This window comes from Balaenoptera ricei, chromosome 21 (assembly GCF_028023285.1).
Source record: "Balaenoptera ricei isolate mBalRic1 chromosome 21, mBalRic1.hap2, whole genome shotgun sequence".
In the NCBI taxonomy this organism is placed as follows: domain Eukaryota; kingdom Metazoa; phylum Chordata; class Mammalia; order Artiodactyla; family Balaenopteridae; genus Balaenoptera; species Balaenoptera ricei.
The window spans coordinates 1834987-1847941 of NC_082659.1; the positions used below are offsets into that span (position 1 = coordinate 1834987).

Here is a 12955-nt window from a genome sequence, read left to right on the forward strand (position 1 = left end):
TTAGCAGGTCATCTTAAGTGAATAGATTTAATCATTTTATTATTATTTTCTTCTATTTTTTCTCATTTCTTCTTTGGCCCAAGGGGCTCTTTGACAGTTTTATTACAACATTTACTGCTTTCCTCTCTAGCTGCTTTTGTCAAACTCAAATGGAGAAGAGTCAGGAGCTTGCCTTTTTATGTAGGAACTTATTAGGAAAATTATTTAACAAGTTGTGGGTATTGCAAGACTAGACAAAATGTCTTCTGATCCCCAGTCTGGTGGTCTTTTCATAATATTATGTTACTTTTCACATCGTGTCCCAAACTTCACATCATGTTCACAGAGTAGGCACTGAAATGTCATAAAGATACAGACACAGAAACAGCACACTGAATGAAGTAAATTATAAATTACATTTTATGGTAATGGACGGGGTCTAGAAACTTTAAAACAACACACAAATTCTAATGCTATATGTGTCTGTGAAAGAATAAAATAGAATAATGCTGGTCCTTGTTGCACTGGGGTTAGAGTGGGCCCCTTTTTGTCCCATAATTTCCCTAATTAGTCTCAACTGTGTTCTCCCTTGAAGTTCGCAGGCCAAGATAGTATCTGCTTTATTGCCATGGGAAGAAAACCTGCTCGTATTGAGCTTTATTAGATACTCCATTCTCTCATCTAGAATCCTATTAAGTTTCCCCTTGGCATTTTCTAAATCAATTAGTTTTAGCCTTACCCTCCTTAATATGCTCCTTTTGGAGGCTCCTAATTTGAGTCCCTAACTCTGGTATTTGTAGTTGCCTTTCCCTTTTCTTTTGGGCAAAGATTTCAATCAATTTTTCCTGCAATACTGCTTTGCTAGCGTCCCACAGAGGCCTATCTATGACCTCACCATTATCACCGTCTGCTAAATATTCAGCCCATATGTCTTTGAGCTTTTCCCTAAACTATTGCTGCCGAAGGAAGTAATTATTACTTTACCATCTTAGCACTCCCCTGTCACTTTTCAAGGGAAATAATTCCACACCCAAATGAATCATTGCAGGGTCCGAAACTAGAATCCTGGCAATAGAATAGCAACTTTGCCCTCAGTCTCTAGCGGGAATAAGAAAAAAAAAATGGTCTGAAAAAGGAAGAACAGTTTATAGAACAAAATGTGACTTGTGGTCATGAGCATGCTTATTTGTTGAAAAATCAATAGAGATGGTTAGTAGATTGTACAGTTACAAAGAATTAGAGGATAATTAAATTTTAGCACCATGAAGAACATGAGAATTCTCTATAATTATCAGGGAATTGTTTCAGTAATTTATTACTTATTTAGTTCAGGTACTTGTTTTTATAAACACACATAAATAAAATGCACAGTAAGCTCTTAATTCACTTAAAATAAATTGAAAAAAGATTGGAAGGAAATATATAAAATATCATTTCTAATCTTATTTTTAAGAATGGATAATTATGGATCATTTTAATTTTCAAGTTAATACTTTTCCAAATACTCAACAGCAATCACATTTATCATTAGAAGGAAATTAAAAAAAAAAAAAATTAGGGACTTCCCTGGTGGCGCAGTGGTTAAGAATCCGCCTGCCACTGCAGGGGACATGGGTTCGAGCCCTGGGCCAGGAAGATCCCACATGCCGCGGAGCAACTAAGCCCGTGCGTCACAACTACCGAGCCCGTGGTCTAGAGCCCGCGAGCCACAACTACTGAGCCTGCGAGCCACAACTACTGAAGCCCATGTACCTAGAGCCCGTGCTCCGCAACGAGAGAAGCCACTGCAATGAGAAGCCCACGCACCACAACGAAGAGTAGCCCCCACTCGCCGCAACTAGAGAAAGCCCGCACGCAGCAACGAAGACCCAATGCAGCCAAAAATAAATAAACAAACAAATTTATAAAAAAACAAAAAAACACATTAACACCTATGGACTGTAATCTGTGTAATCTGTGTTCTTTGAGATTCACAGACTAAAACTGTGATTATCTTATAGAAACAAGAAAATTGAGTTCCATTGTTTTGCAACTGTATATACTATGTTTCCAGTGAATGTACTATTCTAGAAATATGCATTACCTATTTCTGTTAAAATAATGTATTTTTTCCCAAATAAGCTTATATAGTTTTAAGTAAATAAACTGAGATACATATATGGCACTACCAGCTAGTGTCACAGAACTGGAAAAATAAATTCCAGAAAAGACAGCATAAAGAAATACATACAAACATAAAATCAGTGATGAGCAAGACCACGAGAAGGTAATTTTTACTTCCTAAATAAGTTTCAATAAGGCATGTAAAAGCTAAAGAAAATTATGCACCATTCAGTAATCCATTAAATACTGGATACCACGTTTCTGTAGGAACATGACATTCACGATGCATCCGTAGTCTGCAGGAAACGCCACGGAATGTTCTGTGTTCCAGCATCTCAGTCGCCACTGCAAACTGCACCTGCTATTGATGGGGAGGCCCATTGCAGTCACCACCCCCCTAGAGCACACGTAACATAGCAAGAAAGCATCCAATAAAACCTTAACTAAACACATTTCTTTTCACATTGTTCGGGAAGTTGAATCATAAACCCTGCACTAAAGGTGGCCCCGAGTGGCACTGGGAATGTTAAGTGCCATAACTGCCTCTATGCCTGTGCTGTTTCTAAGTGTTCTATTCACTAAGGACGCTTCTACTCATGCTTAAATTCTCCTATTACCATTTTATCAGCATCCTGAATGTCTTCTACATAGAGAAGTTTGAAATCCAAAAATGATTTTGGTTTATAGGGGTCACAGATACCGAGAACACGATTATATTAAAGATAACATTTTAAAGATCAAAATTGGGCAGTGGCATGAAGCTATTTTATCTGCATGTAGCTTTTTCCTTTGGATTCTAATATTAGTTGTTTGGGCCACAATCATTTTTAAATTTTAATTTTTCTGGTGACATTTACTTTTCAATGTATTGCATTTTACGAAAGCAGTGTCCAAGACAGATGGAAAATTTACAAGAAAATGTTCCTTCAACAAGATAGTTTGAGAAACACTGTCCTAGGCCATAAAAGACATATCCACAATTTCAAAGTTTAAATTTCATACAGACTACACTGAATGACTATAACTCATTTAAGAAATAAATCAATAATTTAGAAAAATCAAAATAAACAATCAAGGACAGACTCATGGGTCTAGGGGAGAATCACAAAGGCATTTAGGAATCACTTACAACTGATCAATAACAGATCAAAACTTGTGGGATCTAGATTAAGGCAGTGAGTGGAAAGAAATTTGCAGTGCTAAATGGTTAACTGGAAAAAAAAAAGGAAAGCTGAAAATTAAATAAACTAAGTATCCAAAATTGGGGGCTCAAAAAGGACAATAAAATAAGTCTAAAGGAAGTAGAAAGGAATATTGTGATATGAGCAGAACTAATAAAAAGGAAATAAAAATTAAATAAATGACTCAATAATCCAAAGCTTGGTTTGTTAAAAAGTTTCATAAACTTGACAAACCTAATGCAAAACCCAATATATATATATAAAGCTGGCTTTTTTTGAGAAACAGAATATTTCTGGGTTTTTCTTTTTTCAGAGGAATAATAGTTATTAGTAATTTTCTCTTATTAGTTATATTTGTTAGCCCCTATCTATATTCCTATTGTCAGCAGGACTGAAAGAAATTTGCAAAAGAAACTACCACTTTCACTAGTCCTCTGAATGCAGGGTGAGACACTAACTTATTCTGCAGCTAGTCAGCAGGTGGGAGTAGCGAGCAAGGGGAGATGAAAGCTTGCCCCGAGGCCTCAAGAACAGGAAAAGCAAGCGAGGGCTTGTGCCAGAGAGGAGGTACTGTGTTTTCAGTAGGACAAAGACACACGGAAAAAGAAACAATCAAGTTATTTGGTGGCAGAGGGGAGGGACAAATATATTTCCGGTTTACTTTTTAAGGAAATGAATAGGTGAGTTTGCATGAGCCATTTGGTTTACAAAAGAAGCCCTTCTGAGCATAGCCTGGATGGCTAAGAGGACAAATTTGTTCCGCAAAATGAAGCAGAAGAATACCGAGTTTCCAAATGCAGCTCTGGAGAGAGGGGTCATGGACCTGGGAAGAGGGAGAGGTAGGAAGAGTTGAGGAAGATTTAGGGTTGGATTCAAGAAGGAATCATCACATCATTGGGTCACTGGGATGAAGGGGTTGGTTGGCAGAATACTGTAAATGGGAGAACTCCGACATGAAACACGAATTTTAAGCAGTTCCCTGTATTTTGATTTGCTGCAATATCTTCCCACAGTACCAGAACATCTGGAAGTGTCCTGTATTAGTGATCTTCTGAACCAGGGAACAGAGGCAGTGTGCAGGGTTGGATAAAGTAGGATGAACGGGGAAAAGGAAGGCCCTGGGTTCTCCGCTCTGTGTGAAATGGGATGCTCGGACATTTTTATTCAAATGTTAAGAGATAGAGACACCTGGGAGGATGGAAGAAGTCTAAGAACCTTAACAACCCAGATTTGAATTACAGGGTCTTGAGCTGTAGAAGATAATACCTAAGGCAGAAGAGCAACTCAACATGTTTTCAGATGGTAAATAACTAAAGAAATAAGAAACATACTGTGACAGGACAGGAAATTCATTAAGTTATTAACGTAAACCATGTGCTCTTAAATTCCTGGTCTTACCTCTAAAACCTTTACTTTTATTTATAAGGACTAACTGACACCAAAACCAGGATGCCATCTTCAGTAACTTTACGCCTTCCCCACCACACATTCGTCCAGCTGAGCTAAGCATGGGCTTAAATCTACATTCTATTTTCCTAGACACTCTGCTGCACCGCTTTTCTCGTAAATAATCCTTGTGCAGTGGCTCAGATCCCAAACATTTTCCGCCACAAACTCTTCAGTCCTTTTGATTTTGGGGCAGATGGCTGTGTTCAGTTTAGAGAACTAGGGACAATGAATTGTCACCAGAAGTGAAAGCCCACCAGAGCCCGTGACTGGCAGTATCATCTTGCATTGATTGCACTCACAGTAAATATAAAGATCCACAGTTGAGATAGCACATCATCTTTTTTTTTAATAAATTTATTTATTTTATTTATTTATTTTTGGCTGAGTTGGGTCTTCGTTGCTGCGCGCGGGCTGCTCTCTAGTTGCAGCAAGCGGGGGCTTCTCTTGTTGCAGAGCATGGGCTCTAGGCACATGGGCTCAGTAGTTGTGGCTCGCGGGCTCTAGAGCACAGGATCAGTAGCCGTGGCGCACGGGCTTAGTTGCTCCGCGTCATGTGGGATCTTCCCGGACCAGGGCTCAAACCCGTGTCCCCTGCACTGGCAGGCGGATCTTAACCACTGTGCCACCAGGGAAGCCTGAACACATTGTCTTTTGATATATTAGCCTTCAGACTTTAAACGGACCTATAATCTTCCACATAGAATTCACTGATCCTGTACAAGGATACAGGTACAACTAGGGTGAGCAAGGATATGTGGCCATATTGTCTACGATAAAAATCCTTCAAGGGGCTTCCCTGGTGGCGCAGTGGTTGAGAGTCTGCCTGCCAATGCAGGGGACACAGGTTCGAGCCCTGGTCTGGGAAGATCCCACATGCCGCGGAGCAACTAGGCCCGTGAGCCACAATTACTGAGCCTGCGCGTCTGGAGCCTGTGCTCCGCAACAAGAGAGGCTGCGATGGTGAGAGGCCCGCGCACCGCGATGAGGAGTGGCCCCCGCTTGCCACAACTAGGGAGAGCCCTCGCACAGAAACGAAGACTCAACACAGCCATAAATAAATAAATAATTAAAAAAAAAAAATCCTTCAATAAGGAGTTAGGCAAAACTGGTTTAACATACATTTTGCATTTTATCTACCTAGGGTATTCCCATTAAAAGGAATAATTAATTTTTATCAGTAGCATTTATCATTTGTTACGTATACTTTCCCATTCTGTGCTTTCATGTATATCATTATTGGCTGCCTCCAAACTGCCTGTTTCTCTCATATCTAAAATATGTAAGCATGAAACTCTATGATAACCATCCACAGACTTATGTGTTCTGATTCTTTTATTATTATTATTATTATTATTATTATTATAAATTAATTGGAACACAGAACCACACCTTCTATTTTCCACAAAGGCTAGACTCTGTAGCCGTGGGAGTCTTACACACAGTAAATTCATAATAATAATTTTTTGAACAAAGGACCTATTTTTGAATTCAAAAATGGGAGGTAGTATAATCCTTTCTACCATGTCTAGCGATTCAAAAGTGATACAACTCGTCTGTCTCCCACACTTCACCCTGTCTGATTTCTGCTCTCCATGTTGGAGAGCGAGATGGGAGAGTTAGGGAAGAGTATTCCTTGCTTACAGAATTACAGTCCTCTTTCTTTTCCCTTCCAAGCAATTGATACAGAAAATGACAAAGAAGAGAGAAAATTCACAATTATACATAAAAGTCAAATAAGCACCATCCTCCCCTTCTCCCCTTTCCACTTTTCAGCACATTAACAGTAAATGAACTATAGAAGGAACCCTAGGGGCTCCCGCACAGAGCTTTCCCCCTTTACCCTGCCCCAAGAGAGTTATTCAATGCGCGTTTCTACAGCTATGATCCGTGGTTATTAGAAAAAGGCTCATGCAGATATCCATTATCATGCAAAAACGTAAGCAGATTTCAATCACTGCACATAGTGTTTTACCCCTTTATTAAAAATATTACAAAGCACGAGAAACAAATGCTCTGGAGAATGAGAGGAGGAAGAAAGAATCCTAGTTTTTTAAAATAATTATCACTCTATAAAAATTAAAAATCAGTGCTATTTTAACAAGGATGTTTGTTATGCTGTAATACGCACATCAAATGCCGTATCTGAAAAGGGTTAAAGAACCAATCACAGGGGTCACTCTGACAGGTGCTCCAGAATGCCCTGATGAACAGCATCTCTCCCTAGTGCATTAGACACAGAGGTGCAGTCACTGAAGCAAAGTTTACTGTGGTCATCTATCAGCTGTTCAAATAACCAGGCCTGATCCAATCCTGCGTCGGCCTGATGGACTTCGCTAGTTAAACCTCACATCCTTCCTTCCAGTGCATTAAAAAATGCCGGTCTCCTATCTGGCCACCTGACCAGGAGAATGAGGTTTTGAGGCAGAGCATTTAATGCGACTGGGAATAACAAAACATTCATCTGCATTCTTCTTACTGAGGAAATAAGGCAAGGTCATAAAATCAGGATGATCAGATTTCCTATTATCAACTAAGAATGGATGGGAAATTTTTTAAAGATAATTTCAAGACTGAAAGCATGATTAACTTAAATGGCAAGGCTTCCAACAAGACAGGACGCTCAGGCCTTACACACGTGATAAACAAGCATTCGTGTTGACTTAAAGCTCTGCTGAAGACATCCAGGTAAGATTTTATTGAATTTGTGTTTCATTAGTTGTGAGACACAAAAAACTGCCAGCTAGCACTTGTACAACTTTACCTCCTATGATGATTCAGTCCAGAGACTTGAGCAAGTGTTTACTGCGGAATTTATCTGTCTCCACCCCAATACTTCACGCAAATATGTGTTGGGTTGCTCATGTGGCACTATTTATTAAAAGTTCAAATCTTATATAATTTAGCCCTAGCAAAGCTTTCTCAAGTAGATGTTTTTATTATTCCTGTTTCACTGATGAGGAAATTGAGACATATTTAAGTAATTTACTTGAGAGTAAACAACAAGGAAATATCAGAGCTAGGATTTAAACCTAGATATTATGACACCAAAATTGCTTTTCTATGAAAAGCATTTTAAGTACTTATGTAATCCTAAAGTTTATTTTGGCCATAATTTTAATCTTTTACTTAACAAAGAACTGAAGTCTGTTTCTTATACTCTTTGAGAGTACTTATGCATGTGTTTCTCCTGCATGCAGCAGATGAATCTTTTTAGAATATCCAAAGAATCATTATAGGACCAAATATCCATCATCATATGTGCTTTTTTATATACCCTAGTGAAAAAATAGAAGCATTTCATTACAGGGACTCCTGCTTCCCTACTCGTTTTCCTCTTTAGGAATGGCTTCCCACCAAATTCATCATCTGAGACTGACTGGAGGGTGAAGACTACGGTCTACCAGGATTGGTCCTTTTCATGCTGCTCTCATCACTATGATGTAGTTCAACCCTAACTAATACTCATTAAGATGCTTTATGACATTTTGGCCTTATGCTGGATATTACAGATTCAATAATTCACATTTAACACCTATGACAGATCAACAGAGCTTGCATGTAAAGTATTCATTATCTAGTAAACCATCTTGAAAAGCTACTAATTTTCATCACACCTATGGGGGCCAAAGCCAAATGTTTCCTCCCTTAGCTGAACCCCCTACAGTCATGGTGGAAAAAATAGGAGAAAATTCCATTTCTTGGTACATGCCTGCATATACAAAGATTCCACAAAAAAATACTGCAGAAATCACATAACATCAAAACACTCGATTGCTTTAAGAACTATGGGACGGGGTTGACCTATATCTAACAGAAGAATGAAGCAGAGTACAGAGCACATGTGAAAGCTGAATGTCCTCAGATGTCAGTGGGAGCTCTGCGGGGTGTAGAACAAGATGAGAACTCACTGCAGCTGCACCAATAATGTGGCTCATCACATAGCACACTAAGGAATGTTTTGTTAATGCTACCAATTTACCTTATCCTGGCTACAGGTATTTTTTGACAATATAATGGAAGTATATGTGACAAAAAGTGCTGATTCTGTAAGAAAAGACTTGTGAAGAAAGAAAAATAATAGGATCTATGTTTACAGATAAAAGAGAACAGTGAAAACTGGTTTTTAATATAAACACAGAATATAGAGAGATGATTGAAGGCATTATCATAATGGATTTGCTTAGCCACAGTCGATGAAAAAGAAAATATATAAATGTTGAGCATTTATGTATTGAACGCTTACTGTATGGGTCTTATGGAGCTGATGAACCTAGTGGCAGGGCAGGAATAAAGCCACAGACATAGAGAGTGGACTTGAGGATGGGGTCAGCAGGGAAGCTGGGGCAAAGTCAGAGTAGCATCGACATATGTACACTACCAAATGTAAAATCAATAGCTAGTGGGAAGCAGCCGCATAGCACAGGGAGATCAACTCTGTGCTTTGCGATGACCTAGAGGGGTGGGATGGGGAGGGTGGGAGGGAAGCTCAAGAGGGAGGGGATATGGGGATATATGTATGCATATGGCTGACTCACTTTGTTGTACAACAGAAACTAACACAGTATTATGAAGCAATTATACTCCAATAAAGATGTATTAGAAAAAAAAAACTACATTCAAAGACAGTTTATTAATATAAATCCCAAAACGTAATGATTTTATTTTTATGAAGAATATTTCTGAAGGAAGTATTGTTGAGCATTTATATTGTAAACTGGATCTTACAAGGAATAAACGGGGAAATTTTCCAACGACAAAAGATTTTGAGTATACGTAGCACCAGAAACTCAATGTAATTTTTTTCTTATAGAGAAAATATGTAAACTCACCTGAAAATATGACCAGATTCATATCAGACAAAGCCAATATCTTTACACTACAGATTACCTTAGAAATCGATGCCTGGCCACTGTGACACTGATGTTGGCTTCTTCCATATCGGATTTTGAGTGATATTTTAAAATATGAATTGAATCTTTAAGAAGTCAGACATTTATTTTTATAAACTGGAATGAACTGGCTATACTATCTTATTTATTTCTTCAATAAATATTTGCTTTTTGTTGGATTTGTTAGCTCTTAATAAAACTTATCTCACCTAATTGTATTTACAAATTCAACAAGAGCTAACAAAGGGGATTTTATTTCCATTATAAGTTAGCCAAAAATAAAATCTGTGAATCAAGATCTAGATAGTTCTGTCACCAAGGTTTTGTTACCTCAAATAAAAGGAGAAAATGAAAAATATACAATTTTAATTTCTCAGATAATAATAATTACTTCAATGACAATAATAATAGCCAACATTTACCACGTTTTACCACAAGCCAATGACCAGTTAGAAGAATGGGATTCCCATGGTTTGTTCAGACTAATCATTTTAGGTAGAAGTGTTATTAGAATATGAACCACCCTATTACTGTTTCCATTATACTCATATTACCAATGAGAGAACTGAAGTTATGCGAATGAGGTCACCCGCTATAAAGGTGTGAAGCCAGGTTTTAAAGTCAAGGCAGCTCCCCACGTCACAGAATAGTTCAGCATATCAATTACTGCTAAGTTTATATAGTTATGACATACAGTCTTACTCTTTATAAGTTATTACAACTTATTGTGCTTCCTTTCACTCTGTTAATCCTAAACAGGATCAAATTGAAGGGACTGAACACTAACATATATTATTTGGTATAAAACTTATTGAATCTTCTACATTATATTCAGTTACACCCTAAGCTTCAAGGAGTGATGAATTGTTTCCATACTCAAGTACAAAAGCCTTAATTCATAAAACATTTTCCTAGTTGAGGAAAATGAATGGCATGAGGACAATAAAAAAGTAAAAGTTACAGCTGAAGTCAAGTGCAAGAGAATTAGAGACAATATATCCTAGCAAGCTGAATAAAAAATAGTGTGTGAGGGTGAATAGTACTTGAAGACAGAATGAGAGAGAGGGAGAGAAAGGACAGAAAGATGGAGAGGGAGGGAGAAAACAGTAAATTAAAATGGTAATTAGGCTAATGACTTTTATAAAACCCACTATACTGTAAAATACTCATTCTTTCAACCATAAACTCCAGAAACATGGTCCCTTTATAGCAATGGTTTGAGAAGATAGCTAGAGTGCTTCCATGAGGGATGTATTTAAAGTTTTTATATGTCTGTGTATGCAAATACATCAACAGAAACCTGGAAATATAACAGTTACCATCACTGTCTGTGACATGTATTTCACTTTCCTCTCTAGCTTTGAAGAACACAGATGCTTAGTGCTGTATATGTGTGTGTGTGTGTGTTTGTGTGTGTTGAGAGAGACAGCACATGCACAAAGCAATGACTGAAGTTACACAGCCGAGACTTTAAATATTATAAAGTGACTGTACCACTCTTACAGAGATAGTCTTATAATATTTCTAATATTGTCTGGCTAATGAGAACCCTCCACACAGATTTCTCTGTCAATACTTTTTAATTATTTTTACCCTACCTCCCTAATCCAATCAAAACCTCCCTTCAGCTACCACCAGCCATCACTTAGAAAGAATCTGATAAATTTTAACTGTACAAAAGAACTTAGGCAAGTGCTGATATCTTCAAATAGTGACAAGCGAGGGTTCTATTTTAATGGAAGATAATGTGTGAGAGAATAATTCTCTAACAGAGGAATGCCAGGTACAAGGAAAAATCTGAGGTCCGTTGACCCACAAAATCAAGGAATACTGACTGATTCCCATCTGGAATGAGTCTAACCCTAGTTGACGTATTTTCAAGCTATTTTATCATGCTGAAAATTTTGAGAAACAAAAATATCTTGACAGTTACATGGTATATAAGATTATTAATGTGAAGCCATTTCGAACTCCTTTTTAGAATGTAAACAACACTTGTTTCAAAACCCCACACCTGAATTATGATATACATACATATTTTATATATATTTATAAAACGTGTACAACTTAAAAATATACTGACAATCCCCAGTGACTTAATGTAATGCCAGCATTTACATATGAAGTGTTTTAATACATTAAAAAATGCTGTAAATGAAGGACTCCAACGACTAGATCACAACCTTTATACTTACATTTGAAGAGCTATAGTAACTATTCTTCGTAGTTGAAGAGGTTCTACTGCAGGGTCAGTATTTGGCAGAAGCCATCATATTCTCGCAAGTAAAAGCAACTAGAGAGCTGTGAAGTCCACCTGGCTGAAGGCCAGCAGCTGGAGTGTGGTATATCACCACTGGAGCTGGAACTGCAGGTGAGAGTGGCTGACCAAGATATACAGTGTTTGTATAATTATCACTGAAAACAGAAGTCTCCTCAGTGACGCCTGCAGTAATTGATAACCTTTACACTCTGGACGGTACTGATTAAACTCTTCAGGAGACACCAAATTATTACAATGGGACTTTCTGGGTCAGTGATGCCTGCACAAAGCATTATGTCCATATGCATGTTTTCAGTGATGTCTGCCATAACTGATAACCTTTACACCACCCTTACATTGGTCAAGGCATTCAAGCCACACCAAACTATTACAGAGTGTATTTCTGGATCAATGACTACACAAAGCTTTATGTACAGTATGTACAAGTATGTAAAAGAATTCACATTCTTTTTCTCAGTAATGTCTGAATATATATCACATACTAGTGAGGAACAGTGTTTAGAAAATTAAAAAACGTGCTTCTTTGAGGGATGCATTTATTTTATTTGTGCTAAATGGAAATTTTTCCTAATGAACAACTTATCAAAACACATAAAGCATTTAAAAGTAGCATTACTGATTGGGTTAGGCTTTATTTGAACTACTTGGTTTAACTGTAATGATCAAGCTGCCTACTGGGGATTCAATTTTTAATGACTTAATTTAATGTGCTGTCCATTCAAATGTCACCTTGTGAAGTGACAACTTATCAGTTTTCAACTTTAATGGAGCCCAAGCAAAGATAAGCATCATCTGAAACACAGCTCCCATAGCAAGTCTGAATTCTGGCCTACAGACTTAGATTTGTAAGTAATCTAACATCTTTCCCCCTAACGCAGTTTGATTTCTGAGTTGGAGGCTCCATTTTGGGGATGAACGAGGAAGTAAAAAAATAAACACAGCACACCTCATACCTCCCCCCGCCACCCACCTTTTTTTTTAACCAACAGCCCTGAAAGACCCTGGTATAAGTCAGTGGACCACTGGTACCCATTCAAACTGGATCACTGGGGTGGATGCAAAAACTGCAAGCC

The 12955-nt window shown here is 37.8% G+C and overlaps 1 protein-coding gene across 12 annotated transcripts in view; it reads right to left on the minus strand.

Annotated features, from left to right (window-relative positions):
- Window positions 1-12955, minus strand: part of TENM3 (teneurin transmembrane protein 3) — a 2524603-nt gene that overhangs the window by 1642075 nt on the left and 869573 nt on the right. The gene's annotated exons all lie outside the window — the stretch shown is intronic.